We start from the raw sequence: 17,039 nt of genomic DNA on the forward strand, positions 1-17,039 counted from the left end.
AGACATTTCAAGGCATCATGCAGACTAACTTCTCTGACCTAGTGCAATAAAATAAAAAATCTATAAAATGACAGTTTTTAAAATTCCATATGTCTGGAAACTGATAAAAGATACTACCAAACAACATTTGGGTGTAAGAACAAATCAGATAGAAAATTTATTAAAAACATAGAACTTGGATGCAAGGAAAGCATTACATTTCAACATTAGTGGGATGCAGCTAAAGCAAGGGTGAGGGAGAGCTTTGTATATATGTAATAGAAAATGTGAAAGATGGAAGCTTTTAGTAAACTGATTAAGAAGTGCTAATATATATCAATATAAGTGCTATATCACCCAATAATATAAGCAATAACAGGTAAAGAGTAATAGAGCATACATGAAGAAATAAGGAAGAAAATAAGAAAGATCAGGGATGTAAACAGAGAGATAAAGAGAAAGAGGATAACAAATAGGAAAACTTAAATAAGGGGAAGGAATGATAACTCATATAAAGAGAGAAAAGAGTATATTATTATAGATGTGGGGGGTTCTGAAGTGCCCACATGATGTTTGGCCCTTATGTGTGGCCTCTCCATGCCTGCATCATTTTGTGATCAGTCCCCTACATAAAATTCTCCCTGTGGCAGATGACTTCAGAAGTCCTTAGGGAAGGAGATCAGCGGATCGACCAAAGTGCATCTTGGATGAAAGAAAATGTTCTTATCTAATGAGTTGATCAGGTAGAGGTCCAACAGGATCTCCCCGCCATACCCATTCCTCTTCATCTTTCTAGTTTTCTAACTTCATTTTCCAGTACTCTTTCTCTGGCTTACTGCTCCACCAACACTGACCTCCTTGCTGTTCCTTGGACACATTACACATGCCCTCATGGCATTTGTACTTAACATTTCATGTCCCTAGAACACTTTTTATTACATGTCTGCTTTATTCTTTTCCTTATCTCTTTTAGGTACCCTACTCAAAAGTCATCCGTATCAGTAAGGCCTTCGCTAATTCTATTAAAATGACAAATATCCTTCTCCACACATTCCCTTCCCTTGTTTTTTCTTCACAACACTTACAACCATACCAAAGTTTCTCAAACTCTAGGTGTGAGAATCACCTGTAGGACCTCTATGTGATCAAGTCACTAGATGAAAACATTTTCTTTCACCCAGAACCCCCCACGTCTTCTGCCCCTGCAGCTGGGCACTGGGCCAGTCTGTCCATGGGCTCCTGAGGACAGTTCTTATTTGTCATGCTATCTAGCTAAGCCCCTTGTCCCTTGCTTCTAAGGAATGCAGGGAATTTTCCACACAGTTGCTCATTCTTTCATTTGGAGAGATGTTAGTGCTTGTATTATTGGGTATTATACTATTGTACTTATATTGATGTATATTAGCAGTTCTTAATCAGTTTACAAAAATCTTTTGTACATGTGTTTGTTGTCTGCTTGAGCCCCCCTTTCCCTCCCTCAGTTACTCTTTTTCCTTCTGAGATTCCTTTGGAAAGAATTTGACAATTCTAAGTTTATGTCTAAAATTACTTATAGAAGTATTAGAGTAAGCAGATAGTTAGATATGAGCCAAGAGCGGGTGGTGGACCATTGAGAGAAAGCACAGAAGGGCCTCTACCTAAAAGCCTCCCGGACCCCTAAACATCTGGGCTTTACCATTGACACATTCCGATCTTATGGTCGGTGCATTCTGTATTGCCAACCCAGGATGGCAGACATGCACAGATAACAGAAAAATGGCAGAATTTGACCTATATGACCTTCAATTGGGAGCACTCAACCTCCATAGGCAATGAAATGAGCAGGCACAGAACTTCCAAAACCAAAGAGCACATCTGGGCCCCACCCAGGTACAGTCAGGGAACAGGCTTGTGGCAGCTAGTTTATGGTCCCACCCCAGGGTGTGGCTTGGCTAAAGTCAGAGGAGGGAGAACCCATAACCCAGGAAGTTGTAACAACTTAAAAACCCAACCCTTCTAAGCCAGTGGCGTACTTAAATAATCTGGGGTAGCCCACTTGGACCCCTTCAAGTACACTTTCACTTTACCCTAATAAACTCCTTGCTGCTCCTACTCTCTATCTAGTCTTTTGACTAAATTCTTTCCTTTGGGAAGACAAGGAGCAGGAAACACAATGCACTCAACAGGTAACAGAGGTAGTTGCAGGCTGACCCAGAAGACAGAATATTCTTCGTATTTCCCTAGTGGGGGCACGACCCCTTTCTTCACATCTCCAGGACACTTTTGTCAGGGGCAATTCACATTTCCATGGCTCTCTGGGGGTCAGCCAGGTGGGAAACAGCTGCAGCAAGATGCAGGCATTTCCACCTTACAGAACTGTTAACCTTGAGTTTCTTTGCTGAGAAGTAGCAAACCTCAGTAGTTAAGAGCACAGATCTGGGGGAGAAAATGCACCCAGAAGCCAACTCTGGCTCTGCCAGTTACAAGCTTGGACAAGCCAGTTAACTGAGCCTCATTCTTCCTGTCTTTAAAAGAATTCAATCATAGTGACCTCATTGGGCCTTTTCATGAGCTTAAATTAGATAACCTGCAAAGAGCCTAGTAGTTTGCCTCACACGGAGCTCATACTTAGTTGCAATACTTTTGTCATTGTTGAATTTATTATTTTTAATGGCATACCTCAAATCAGATCCCCTGCACTCCAATGATGGGAGGGTCCTGTTTTCCTTGTATGCAATTCCTGGGCTTATATACAGCCTTAGATGCCTTCTGTGGCAACCTTTTTTGTTCTGTGTTCTATTACTGGTGGGGATTGGGATGAGAAGGGCGGAGGGAACCAGGAGGATCCCTGCACACTGCATTTCCCCAAGCTCCCAGGACAAGTGACATCTACTGGGTTCAGCTACTGGTGGGTGATACCTGGGTAGAGAAGCCAGGGTGTCTCTCCCCTTCCTGTTCAGCCTTGGGCAACATTTCTTGTAAAGGCTGCATCTCCCCTGGCACTCTACCTCTTGCCTGATGACCCCTAGCTTCCATGGGGATACTGATTTATAAGTTATAATACTGCTGCTTCCCTTTTCTCTTTAGGGTACGGCAGTTTCCTTCTCTTTTCCATCTTTGGGTTACCTCTATTCTTTGTTTAGTTTCCATATTTCTCCATCTCTTTTTAATTTTGTTCCCTGAATTCATTTCTCTTGATGGTAATATCTGAAGTGGTTTCTATATTCTTGGATAGAACCTGACATATACCCATATCCTCTCATTAGCAGCTGGTCCCTTATTTGAGCTTGTTCTGAATCCTCCGATCCTTCTTGAGGGTGGGGAGGGATAACAATCTAGTTCATGTGGGAAGACCTCAGAGCATTTATTTCAGGCTTTCTTTTAGTCCTGCCCCAGCAAAAAATTATGGGTTTTGCCCTGTCCCAACTGTCACCTAAACTAGGGCCAATCTTGGAACAAGGAGAGAGGCTCACAGGCTGACAGGGTTATACTCAGTACAGGAACAGTTTCTAAGAGGTAGAGAAAATATGACTTTTCAAAATGGAGAAGGCCTTCTTTGCATCACAAATTCTGTAGGTTCCTGATTTCAACTTACTACAAAGCTACAATAATCAAAACAGCATGGTATTGGCATAAGGATGAACATATAGATCAATGGAATAGGATCAACAGCCCAAAAATAAGCCTTCACATTTATGGTCAATTGGTTTTCAATGAGGGTGTCAAGACTATTAAATAGGGGAAAGACACAAATTGTGCTTGGAACACTGGATATCTGCATGCAAAAGAATGAAGTTGGACTCTTCATATTATATGTGAAAATTAACTTAAAGTGAGTCCAAGACCTGAATTTAAGAGCTAAAACATAAAACTCTTAGGGGAAAACTTGGAAAATCTTTATAACTTTGGATTTGACAATGGTTTCTTAAAAATGATATCAAAGCACAGACAACAAAATAAAAAAACAGATAAATCAAATTTCATTAAAGTTAAAAACTTTTGTACATCAAAAGATACTGCTAAAAGAGTAAACAGACATACCACAAAATGGAAGATAGCATTTACAAGTCATGTATCTGATAAGGGATTAATATCCAGAATATATAAAGAACTCCTACAATGCAACAAAAAGACAACTCAATTTAAAAATAAACAAAGGATTTAAATAGACATTTTTCCAAAGAAGATATTAAATGGCCTATAAGCACATGTTCAACATCATAAGTCACTAGGGAAATGCAAATCAAAACCACAATGAGATACCACTTCACACCTACTAGGATGACTACAATCAAAAAAGCAGAAAATAAGTGTTGTGAGGATGTGGAGAAACTGGAACTTTTGTACATCACTAGTGGGAATGTAAAATGGTGCAGTCACTGTAGAAAACCTGGTGTTTCCTCAGAAAGTTAAACAGAATTATCATATGATCCAGCAATGCCTCTCCTAGGTGTATACCCAAGAATTGAAAAGAGGGACTCGAACAGATAATTGAATGCTGATGTTCACAGTAGCATTATTCACAATAGCCAAAATGTGGAAACAACCCATCTCTATCAAAAGATGACTGGATAAACAAAATGAGGTATACACAAACAATGGAATATTATTTAGCCATAAAAAGAAACAAAGTTCTGATACATTCTATAACATGGGTGAACCTTAAAAATATTATGTTAAGTGAAAGAAGCCTGACAAAAAAAGGACAAATAATATATGATTCTACTTACATGAAATATCTAGAATAAGAAAATTCAGAGAGACAAAATGCAGATTAGAAGTTACCACAGGCTGGAGAAGGGGAGGGATGTGGAGTTATTCCTTAATGGGTGTAGAGTTTCTGTTTATGGAGATCAAAAGTTTTAGAAATAGATGGTGGTTATGGTTGTACAATACTGTGAAAATAATTAATGCCAATGAATCATACACTTAAAAATGGTCAAAATGGCAAGTTTTATATTAGATATATTTTACCAAATAAGAAAAAGAAATTATCTGTAGTTTGAATGACTTAATGTGAACAGAGATAAAAATGATTTGTATATGAGCTTCCCAGCCATCCATCCTTCCAACCCTGCAGCCAGTCTCATCAGGTTGGTTCCCAACTCTTTTTTCCTGGTTCACTTCCTTTCATGAATCATCTTTATAATTGAGGACCCTGGGACACAGAAGAGAGGGCACAGGCTTTGGGAAAGTTGTAGTGAGTATGAATAAGGAATCAGGGGAGTCAACAGAATAGACACATGTTGTTTTGGGGATAGAGAGGGTGCTGTGAGGAGAACTCTTTGGGGTAAGGGCATGATGTCTAAGAGGTTAGTGGGAACCTTTTAAGAAAATATGTAATAAACGTGAATACTATTCTTCCAGGAGAGCCAGAGCAGGATTGCTGTTTCTTTGAATGCATGCTGTGCAAGGACAGAGCTACAAGGAATGTCTGCTTTTGTGCAAGACAAATGGTCATTTGTCCCCAGAAGGAGGCATCCCAGTGCCACTTCCATCCATAATGTTTGCAACCAAGGACCAGGGGTTTCATTTCTGTAAGTGTTAGAGGCAAGTCTACACTGCCAACAACAACAAAAATGTTCCTCCAGGAAGATTTGTGAAGCAAAACTCACTTGTCAGATACCATTTTGCTCTCAGAGGTACACTTTTGAATGTTAACATTCCAAGTATTTTAATAGTGGCTTTCCAAACCTGCTCCAAATTCAGGTTTCTTCACCGACAGATCCTCCCATCCACAAACACACATTCATTCGTATTTCAGCCTTTGGCATGCCCTTCCCCCAGATCTGTACTGTTCTCCCATCTGGAATGTCTTCTCTGCTCATCTAAATATCACCCAACCCCAAACCTTCCTCTTCCTTGACACCCTCTCCAGACTCCAGATTGCAATGATGATGTCTCCTCACCCTGATCTCCCCTAGTTATTTTCTCTTCCTCATATTTCATCCCTTAATAATGTTCTGATTCCTACTCTTCTCTCATTGGTACCAGCACCCACAACATACATTTGTAGGGCTTTTGAATGTGACACTAGCCTAGCACCGTGCCAGGCACATGAGCGCTACTTAGTAGACTCGGTTCTTTGCTTTGGTTGGTCCACATGACCGTCCCTCTTCTTAATCCCTACTCCCTACCACCACACACATGTTTTTTCTCTCCTGGTTTCCATTTTCAATTGTATAATATGAAGTCATGTCACATACTGAAGGTCACTTTGTAAAGCAATTTGCCAATGGCGGGTGTTATGACCTACGCCAGGTCAGTCCCTGGAGGCACCTCTCTGGCAGCTAGTCCTTCAACTTCTTTGTTAGCAGAGCCCCAGTTTTTTCCAGGTAGCAATGGTCCAGGAGATGAATATAACTGGTCTAAACCAAGTATAACAGGCCTATTCTACTTTACCTGTGAAGCCAGTGGCAGTCAGGTGACCCAGTTCTGGGTCAGGTGACCTAGCGAGACATAAGAGGAAGTTAGCTGGTAGTTTCTAGGAAGGATTTTTTTCCTGATAGAAAGTAGCCAGTCACAGAAAGAAATATTTTTTGGCCTCTTCCTACCCTTTCTATTGGAAAGCTTTATGTGAAGAAGGTGATTTTGGAGGCCCTGCTGCCATCTTTGGGTTGAAAGAAATGTAGTTCACACACACAGGATGGTGGACAGACATCTGGAGTGTGGGAACTTACGTTGAAGCCTTCTCTTTTTGAAATTTTGCTGTGAGAAAAACATATCTGAATGAATTCTAAACGTTCATGGTGTTGCCCCTCCCCACTCCCCCCAAAACTTAAGGGCAACCCAGGCGCACCAGGAGAAGGAAAGCAAGTCCCACATGCAGCTCTCTTCTCTCCCTCTGCTCCCTTCCCTCATCTACCCTGTAAAGATGGAAGATAGAACCTTGGGAGGGGATGGGCATGAACCCAAACAGAGTCTATCTCTGTGATGGTCCTGATGAGGTCAGCTATTTTACAAGCTCATCATGATTTAAGAACTAATGAAATCACTGAGAATGTTTGAGACCCAGGACTCAAGAAACTTGAGTCTATTTTTGGATTTATCAAACCCACTGTACAAAGGACATCTGTGATAAGCACCAAGAATTAGTACCATCTGTCTGCATAAACTTACAGAATGGTGAGGGTAGAGGAGAAAGTGGAACAGCTTCTAAAAGGAGGTTCTGGTTTTGTTTTCATTTGATCCTTAATGCCTTCTTCTGTATACATAACAAAGTAATCGTTAAGGGTAAGTTTCTTTTTCTTTTCTTTTCTTTTTTTTTTTTTCACAGATTTCTTCTCCTGATTAAGATGATTCTCAAATTTTGAGGAGTCAAGAACTGCTTAGCCTCAATTTTTCTTTAGAAACGTAAAACTAAGGGCCTCCTGACTTGGCACATCAAGAGTTATTTAACGATAATTAAAAAAGCCATAATTTTGATATCTTCATTGACTTACCCATAAACAGCCCAGGCTGTGCACTCTGATAGCTAATGTTTGATAGGTTTATTCCTCTGCCTACATTAGGGAAGTATTTTTCTTTTCCAAGTACTAATCAACTGACAGCTAGTGAAAGACAGTGTCCCCAACTCCCACATAAGCCAAAGGGACTTTTTAATACTTGACAAATCAAAACCATTTAAATCATGTTTAATAAAGGGAAAATTTAAGACTTTTATATGGAGCTTTGTGTTTTTTTAAACATTCTTTTGGAATAAGATGCAAATCTTTGGTGCACTGAAGAGGCTCATGAAGTCTAAACTGAAACCATTTGCCTTATTTGAGGAAACAAATGCTTTCACTTAACTATATGGCTGTTTCAGAACCTAGTGAGGACTTTTGGTGTGAGGAAGTAGAGAGGGTGGTCTTGAATAATTTACATAACCAAGATCCCAGTCAACAAATAAGTGACAGAAAAGAAGATTCAGTTCACATAAGGGCAAATACAAATATCTGGCCCACGGATGTGTTCAGAACCCTTGCAAGGTAAAAAAAGAAAAGTAAATTAAAATGACAAAATAACATTCAGTTTTTCACCTACCAAATTTTGGAGCAATTAAATATCACATATTCATTGAATTAAATATATTTATAAAATAATCAATGCCCAATACAGGATTATTATACAAGCCCAGACCTTGTGAGGGTACAAACTGGTACATTTCTGGCAAGAAATTTGGCCGTGTCTATTAAGAACTTCCAACATATCCATGGCTTTTGGACCCAGGAATTTCATTTTTAGGATTCTTCATGTAGTAGACACAGGTTTAGGTGGCTGCTGTGCTCACAATGCTTCCCCTGGTGGCCCTTTATGTGTGTCCCTTATCTGCTGATCAATCCAGGGTCTGGCTTCTGCCAGTCAGGCTCTATTAGTACGGCACCCCCAGGCCCTGCCTTCCTTACTCTTGGTAATCTACCATGTTCTTCAATTTATGGAGGTCTTCCTAGCCACCTTCCAATAATCCCCATTTTTGCATAACTATCCAGAGTTGGAAATATACTTTCAAAATGTTCATACTTCTTGGCCCACTGTTTGCACAGTTAGGAATCTGGCCTATGAAATAAATCTGAAATTTGGACACAGAGAACACCAGGATCATTTATAATATATAAAAAAAGAAAAATCAAAGTGCTCAAAAGTTGGGAAATGATTAGTAAATAATATTTCAGCCATACAAACTAAAACTTATGAAGCCATTTAAGAATATGCTTCCAAAGACATTTTAATAACATGGGGAAATGCTTTAATGTCAGATGAAAAATAAGATTAATAAAATTATAAATATAGCATGATGTTAACTACGTATCATACACGCATGCACTTATAATGACCAGAGAGAAATAAAAGTTATCCACAGGAGTGAGATTTTGAGTGATTTTCATCTTCTTTTATCCTTTTTCAGTTTCTAAATTTTCAAAAATGAACATCTATTACTTTTATAGTCAGAAAAATAGGTCTTATTTAAAATAGTTAGAACTAGAACAACTCTTTGTTTTACTTCCATTCGTACCCACAGTGAATGAAATGCAATTCAATCAGACTGTTTGGGGCAGTGGCACCACCTAACTTCATAATAAATTGGCTTGGAGTACTTTGTTCATCTGTCTATTGTTTTTACTTTGATAATGGCTTTATTTTTCCATAGTCAAAGATGAGCTAAGATCACCACATGCTCATTAAAAAGCATTAATGTGCCCTCAGGTTCCTGGCATCTTGATCCCATCTCCTTTCACAGCTGGTCCATTTGCCTGCCACCAGCAGGCTCAGTCCCACTTTTGTCACAGGGGCCCAACCACTGGCTTTAGAAGAAAGGGTTGAATTAAGCTTCAAACACCATTCAGGATCTAAGCATTAAGACATGCTATTGTCTACTGCAGACATTACGTGGTGCTGGTGATTGGCTTTGACCTGCCTAACCAAACATCTATCTGACTCTTTCTTTTTGTCCATGCAAAGTAATGGGTACAATACCACAGCCTTTCTGGGACTGGGGCTTGGCATGCCTCTTCCATTCCCTTTTCTCTTTCCCTAGAACAAAGTTTAAAATCCACTGAAACACTGTTGCTTACGTGCCAGGTGCCTGTTGTTAGGACAGGGGGATCTTTAAAATCATATCCAGGCCCAGATGATCCTACTTCAATTCACGGGTGGGGAGGGGGAAACCTGGAATCAGCATTTTTAAAGCTCCCCAGGTAATTTTAGTGTACAGCTAGGATTCAGTGGTTTCTTTGGATTATATCTGTATGGTTAAAGCCTGCTGAGTGTGACAGGATCTAATTGAATAATTAAGACTGGAAATAAGTTATCTGTCCATTTCAGGCATCAGGACCTGGCCCTCAAGTTGTCACCCTATACCTGGTCTGTAACTTTAACTAGTTTCTCTACCCCTCTAAGTAGAACCATTTCTAGCTCCTGAGCTCCAGGCTCTATTTCCATATGCCTAACTGGCCAATCACTAGTCTGTCCTAGAGATCCCTCAATTCTATATATCCCAGACTGGCCAGTTAGTCCTCTCTTCCTGGCTTCTCCTCCCCTAGACTCTGTCACATCGATGAAGGCATTACCATCAATGCTGCTTCCAAGCTAAACATCTCTGATTCATCTCTGACTCATTCATTTATCCCAAACCTCAAATTCTATAGAAAGGGCTCATAAATGTATGAGCCTTCAAAAGTCAGGCTGGAGAGGGAAATGTAGAAAAAGCCTGCATGTGACTACAGGGGAAACAGAGAGTGCATTCTCCATCAGAATGCATTCAAAGCACAATTTGAAAAGCACTGTAGGGCACACACACAGGTCAATGGCCTAGTTTACAATCCTTACAGGGATTCTCCCTCCTTTGTATCTCTTAACTCCATCTCCTCTCCTCCCTTCTCTCTGCCACTGACAAAGTCATACCCCTGTTTCTTACCTGAGCTACTGGGACAGCTTGACTGCCATTTGTCCTCCATAGAAGAGCCCGAGTCACCACTGGCCACATCACTCCTGTGCTGAGTCCTCTGGAGCACTCAGACCTTGGAGCCGGGCTGCCTGGGTGTGACCCCCACCTCCTTTGCTTTACAACAGCATGATCTTGGGCAAGTTCCATAACCTCTCTGTACTTCAGTTTCCTCATCTGCAAAATGGGAATAATTCTGGTAGTTCATCAAGTTGTCATACGATTAAATTCATCAATATGTATAAACTTAGGTCAATTTCTGACACAAAAGAAGCACTATATGTATGTTACTATTATTTGTATGAATACTCCTCTGTTATTAAATTGAGTCCAACTCCTTTGAAATGAATTCCAGGCCCCACACTGTGGGCCCTTCCTACCTTCTAGGCAGATGCTTTACTACCTCACTGCCACACACCAGAATTTGCCACACTAGATTATTCATCTGCAGTTTCCTGCCTCCTGGCCTTTGCGTACCCTCTGTTGCCTGGAGTACCCTTAGCCTCATCACTAGCTATGGAAATTCTATGAATTCTTCAAGTCCAGCTCATAGGCAAACTTATTCTTGACCCCTTTACTGATGCCCCAACTTGGAATTAGTTATTTCCTCCTAGGCAATGTATTTGCCCTTCACTTCTTACATGTAACAATTGTGCCTTAGATGGCATGAGGCATTTGTGGCCTCTTTCTTTTTCCTATGTCCCCTGCAGCCCTTTGTTGTTCAGGAAACTATAAGTTCCTAAAGGCCAGGTTCCTGTCTGTTCACGTTTTTAAACACATTTAAATTTATATTTTATGACCTTGCACTTAGCAAAATGTCCAATGTAAAGGAGGTTTGCTAAAGTTTGCCAAAACGAACTGTTACATGTGTATAGACACTCTCATGCCTATTCCAAGCTGAAACAGACACTTGGTAATTATCTGCTGACTATAAATAGGGTATGAAATTGGACACTCAGGACAAAATAGTCTCTCTGAGATCCAAGTGGTCTGACCTGGGTGTCTACACTGATAAGACTCATGCTACAAATCTAAAGTATCCGTTGCTCTGTGTGTGTCTCTTCAGACCTTTTTGATTTTGAGTAATATAAAACCTGACTCAAACGGATTTAACAATTGAGGGAATTTGGTGCCACCTGATGATGAAGTAGAAAGGTTCAACAAGGCTTACTTTGGTTGCTCAACAGTGTCACAAAGGCCCAGTCTCCAATCTGTCTTCCACATGTTATGCTGAACCCTGAGGTTGGCTTCCCTTATGGCCATAAGATAGCTGCCAGCAGCTTCTAGGGAATATGTGCTTCCTCACTTACATCACTGGCAGGTCAACCATGTTGCACAATCCTAAAGCATCTCATTCATGGAACTGAATTAAACCTATCGTCAATGGCATCTCCAAGGTTCTGAGCACCCAATTTGGATGGAGGTGGGGAATGGTTCCACTACCAACCACCAGACAATGCTTGGACGCCAGCTGGGTATCCTACAATTCAACTCAGTTCTGACACTCTACCTGGAGATAATATCAGATTTCACAGGTCAAGGGCTCAGTCCCAAAAGACTACTCCTCCTCACCTTCAGATACCAGTCACAAGTCCAGGTTGTCACCTGCGCTTCTGACAAATCAGATATAGACTGGAGGTTCCAATGACCCCTTCCTTTCTTGGGTTTGGTCAATTTGCTAGAGCAGCTCACAGCACTCAGAAAACTCAGAAGAGTTTTACTTACCAGACTACTGGTTGATTATAAAAGGGTGTAACTCAGGAACAGCCTAACAGAAGTTATACAAAGGACAGGGTTTGGGGAAAGGGTGTGGGGCTTCAGTGCTCTTTCTCCAAGCTCACTAATTCTCCCCTAATCTCCACATGTTCCACGTTTTATCCAACCTGGAAGTCTCCGCACCCTGTCCTTTTGAGGTTTTGTGGAAGCTTTATTATATAGGCATGATTTATGAAGTCATTAGCCAGTGGCAATTGATTCAACCTCCAATTCTCTCCCCAGCACAAAGCTCATGGAGGTTCCAACCCTCTAATCACATGGTCAGTTCTCCTGGCAACCAGCCTTCAACAACAGGTGATTTCCAAAAGTCACCTCATTAATGTGACCAACACACCTTTATAACTCTCATCACCTAGGAAATTTCAAGGGTTTTAGGAACTCTGTACCAGAAATGGGGATGAAGATCAAATGTATATTTCTTATTATGAATCACAATATCACAGTGTCCACTGGATTTGTGCAGTGCAGTGGCTCTGTCCACCAGAAAAAGGGAATCTCTCTGTGGGGTTTCCATAGAAGAGAAAGGAAATTTCGTCACCAGTGGCTTTCAGAAACATCTTGTTACATTTATGGATCCCATCCTCTCTGACAATCAGAGCCATAAAGTGTGACCATTTGGATTGATCAAGTAAGGCTCCATGTTTGAGAGACCCTGAGTTACTGTCAAAAGAAAAATGGCCAATGACTCAGCTAGAAGAGAGCCGGGAAGATAGTGTTTGCTCCATCTAACCCATGATATATACACACAAACATACACATATATGTATGTGTGTATTTAATATATGCATACATATATGACACTAATTTACATTTACTCAACAAATATTTGCCTGCTGTGTCCCCAATACAATGAACATTTTTCAATCTCTGTCCTGAAGTTGCTAACGGTCCTTTCTCCTTTCCTCTTTCCTCCTTCATTACAAAGACAAAGTGGCTGAACCCTTCTCTCAGCCTTCATGTAATCTCTTCAGAATCCACGTTTCTGTTATGTACCTTTGTTTCCCCTTTAAGATGGCTCCTAGGGCCACATGTAAGCCATTAACATGTGTTCAGAGACTGAGGTGCTGTAAAGAACTTAACACCTGTTGCCTGGTGGGCATCCTTCTAAGGGTGACCGAGGTCATGCCAGCCATAGGGAAGGGATGGCTGAGGCTGACCGGAAACCACCTTGGACCCTCTGGGTGGCCCTGGGGCAGGCAGATTTCCACACCTAAAAACTTGCAGAGCTATTCCAGTCATTCTACCCACATTGCTACTCATCCAAGAAGATGTACATGACCTCTTTTTTAATGAATGATGTATTTATATTGGATCTCAGAAATTTTGAGACAGAATTAAAACAATCATTTCCCATGTGTAGTGCCATTTCTGACCTCCAACAAAGTCCATATTTTCAGTTTTATTGGAATTAAATCTATCAGATGAGACTGAGGAGACCAGAAGTCTGGGCTCTGTCATTTATTAGTTATTTTACTCTAAACAAGTCACTTCATTCCTTTAGGCTTCAACTTCATTATTCAACAACAGGATGCAGAAAATATTTATTGGGTGCCAGTCATGGGCCAGATTCTATACTAGATGCTCAGATATAACCATAAAGGCAATCTCCTCAGCTGCAAAGTGAATGGAGGGCCTAGATAATGCCAACCTCCCTTCTACTGTGAAGACTGTAAGCTTTGCAGATGGAGACAGATCTCTGTCCCCAAGTTCTGCTGCGGTTAACTCATCAGCCCATCCCCACCTGTCATAACCATCTCTCTCTTCCTCTATGCTGGGACTGCATGACCAGGGTATAAGCTGCATTCTGCCAGGGCCTGCAGACTTCTGACTTTCGGTAATCCATCACTTAGTTTATAGATTAGTAGGTTATAAATATCCTCTCCAAAATAAGTCATATATTCTCCTTTCCTTAAAGTATATTCCCAGAAGAACAGGTGTGCTTTATCTCCTTTCATATAAACAGCAGAGCCTGACCCTGTAAGTTCATTTAAAAAAAGAATCCATTGGTGGGTGGTAAAATTCCTTTTGGACTCTGGCTGTTCATGGAGTTGTTCTCAGAGTGATCAGTGATCATCTGGACAGCAAGGAGAAATTAATCTCATGGGAGGTCTGTCTGCTGCTATAAACCAACCAGAGATAACAGTGCCTGTGGCTGTGAGGCTTGGGGAGGAAGGGATGGAATTGGAGCCAAGGAGCTGCCTTTATTTAAGTCTCAGCTCAGTCAACTTATCAGAGAGACCTTGGGCATGTCATTCACCTCTCTGAGTCTTAATTATTTTATCTGAAAAATGAGTATGCCTACTTCTCAGAGTTGTTATAAAGAGTATAAGAGATAATGTGTTTGACATGTACTGTACAGATGTGAATTGTCATTCTCTGTGTTTCAGGATTTAAAGCACTTTCTCTTACAATAAAGATAGATACACCAGAGGACAACTAGTCATCAGCTGGAACCATAGAGTTTTAAGTCTGGATGGGACCATGGTAACCACCCAGCTCCCCCATGCTGTTTCACAGAAATGAAAGCCCAGAAAGGCTGAGTGATTCGCCCAACAGGAGAGTACTGGACAACATTAAAAAAAATTGTTTTTAAAATAGGAGCTCATCATCTCATACAAGAAGTGTAGAGTATGGACTATTTTTGAAATTTAGCGTTGTTAAGACACAGACCTTCCCCTCATGCTATTAGAATTGTTACCATAGTCCCAAGTATTGCAGCCTCACATGAATTAGCCAAAGGGAGGAAGGATTGTGGGTGGCGTGTGCATGTGTGTGTTGGGGAAGGAAGGGAACTCCTCTTACATATCTTTCTTTTCCTACAAGAATGTAAGTACTTCCCAGAGGTCACCAGTAGACTTTCCCTTGGTTCTGATTAACCAGAACTGAGTTACATGCCCACCCTTCAGCCAATTATTGGCAAAAAATGAATGGGGCTTAAACCATTACGTGGTTAGATGATTCATGATTTTTACCAAGAAAGGGCCACCTTCTCTAAGCATATTGTTGATCCACGTCTAAATAAAATCTGAGTTTCTATTACTGAAGAAAAAATGAGGAGTAGTCATAGGGCAGGCAGCCAACAAGGTCTGACATCCTGTCAAAATCATCCTGTTCTTTCAAGCATTTCTTATATGTGGTGGACTGGAAAACGGGTAGATCTTGTCAGATAAAGATATGAATGTCTCCATGATATTTATGGTTTAGTTCCTTCTATATATATGGTAATTTCTTCAAGGTTTGTGATCTTTTGCAATATACATGAATATTTTAGTCTGTTTTTCATTCTCCAAATATAAGGAAATACTAGATTAAACTCTAATAAATTCACTCCTAATTAGCTAAATTATCTATTCATTGATTCCAAACATTTTTTTGAGTCCCCACTATATACTAGGAACTATTCTTGGTGTGATTTATACATGGTACTTGGAGAAATGTTCAAGTATTTGGAAAAGCAAAGTAAATAAATGCTAATCTATTAAAGAGTTAGATATATTTAAAACAATATTTATGAAAATTTGAAGTTAGTAAGACCAATCATAAAGAAAAAAGGAATAAAACCATAGAGGAAAATTTTAAGTGGCAAAGAGTTTTACAATCCCAACTCATCCAAAAAAATGTAAAGAACAAGGGAAAATATTTACAATATCTTTAAGAGGATTTTATTCTTTAATATATAAAAAGCTTTAGAATTCAATAAGAAAAAGAGGATAATCTAAAAAATAGCCAAATGACATGAGCATATAAGTCATAAGGTAAGAAATAGAAATAGTAAATAGATTAAAAACGTTCAACCTCATTAGTAAAATGCATGAAGTTGTATGTGTAAGCAGTATGTTACCATTTTAACTTTACCTGGCAAGTGATGTTATAACAAGTGTTGGTATGAGTGTGTGGGAAATAAGTATTCTCATTTATTGCTGATGAGAGTATGAACCAGTTCAGAATTTTGGGAAAGCAACTGGATGATATACAGCAAAATCCTAGTAAGGGGCATACCTTTGATTTAGTAATTATTCTTCTTATCATTTATCCCAAAGAAATAATTAAGGATATGTGCCAAGATATCCTTGAATCACTAGGCTCACACTGTTCCTTATAATGGCACTTCAAACTCAGGCTGTGGATCCCAAGTACAGACAACCAAATTTCACTGCAAATGGAACTGAACTTAGCTCTGAAGTCTATTAGAACTTTATGGATTATACAGCATAAAGACTTTTTAAAAAGCAAGTTATTTAAATTGTTTAGGCTCTGTTAAGTTTTGCTTTAAAGTGAACATCTCTTTGATAACCTCTGTGATCCTTTTGTGAGGAAGAATAAACAAAAATATTTAAGAGAAAATTACCTTTAACTTCAAGTATTTTCAAAATGTTTTTAAAATGATGTTTAAAGTTAGATCATCTAGTGAAAATTAGCCTTAAAAGGTGACATTAAAGATTTTTAAAGATGAATTTACAGGTGCTACAAATCTAAAGAGAATAACTGAAAGACTTTTAACCTAAAACCTTGAAAGGGCTTAAATAGGGAAAAGGTAGTTATTCATAGCAGGACTTTCTGTTTTGTTTTAGATTTTAAATGTTTTATAATTCTTTCTATTTAACCTTTGTTATTAAAATTCTGAAATTGTAAATTGCTCATATTTAGAGTTGTGGTTGTTTACGTGCTACTTTAGAATTAACTACTTAAAATTTTTTTAAAAGAATTAACTAGTTAATGAAGACAATTTTTAAAAGAATTCAAATTTTTGTTGACAGTTTGTAAGACTTCCTCAGAGTATGTGGTAAGTACACCAAAATAAGTAGACCTAATGGTAGCTAACATTAATTGAGTGCTTACCATGTGCCTGGCATTGCTTTAAGCTCTGCATATGTTAACTTGC

The sequence above is a fragment of the Manis javanica genome, chromosome 1 (assembly GCF_040802235.1).
Source record: "Manis javanica isolate MJ-LG chromosome 1, MJ_LKY, whole genome shotgun sequence".
Lineage (NCBI taxonomy): Eukaryota > Metazoa > Chordata > Mammalia > Pholidota > Manidae > Manis > Manis javanica.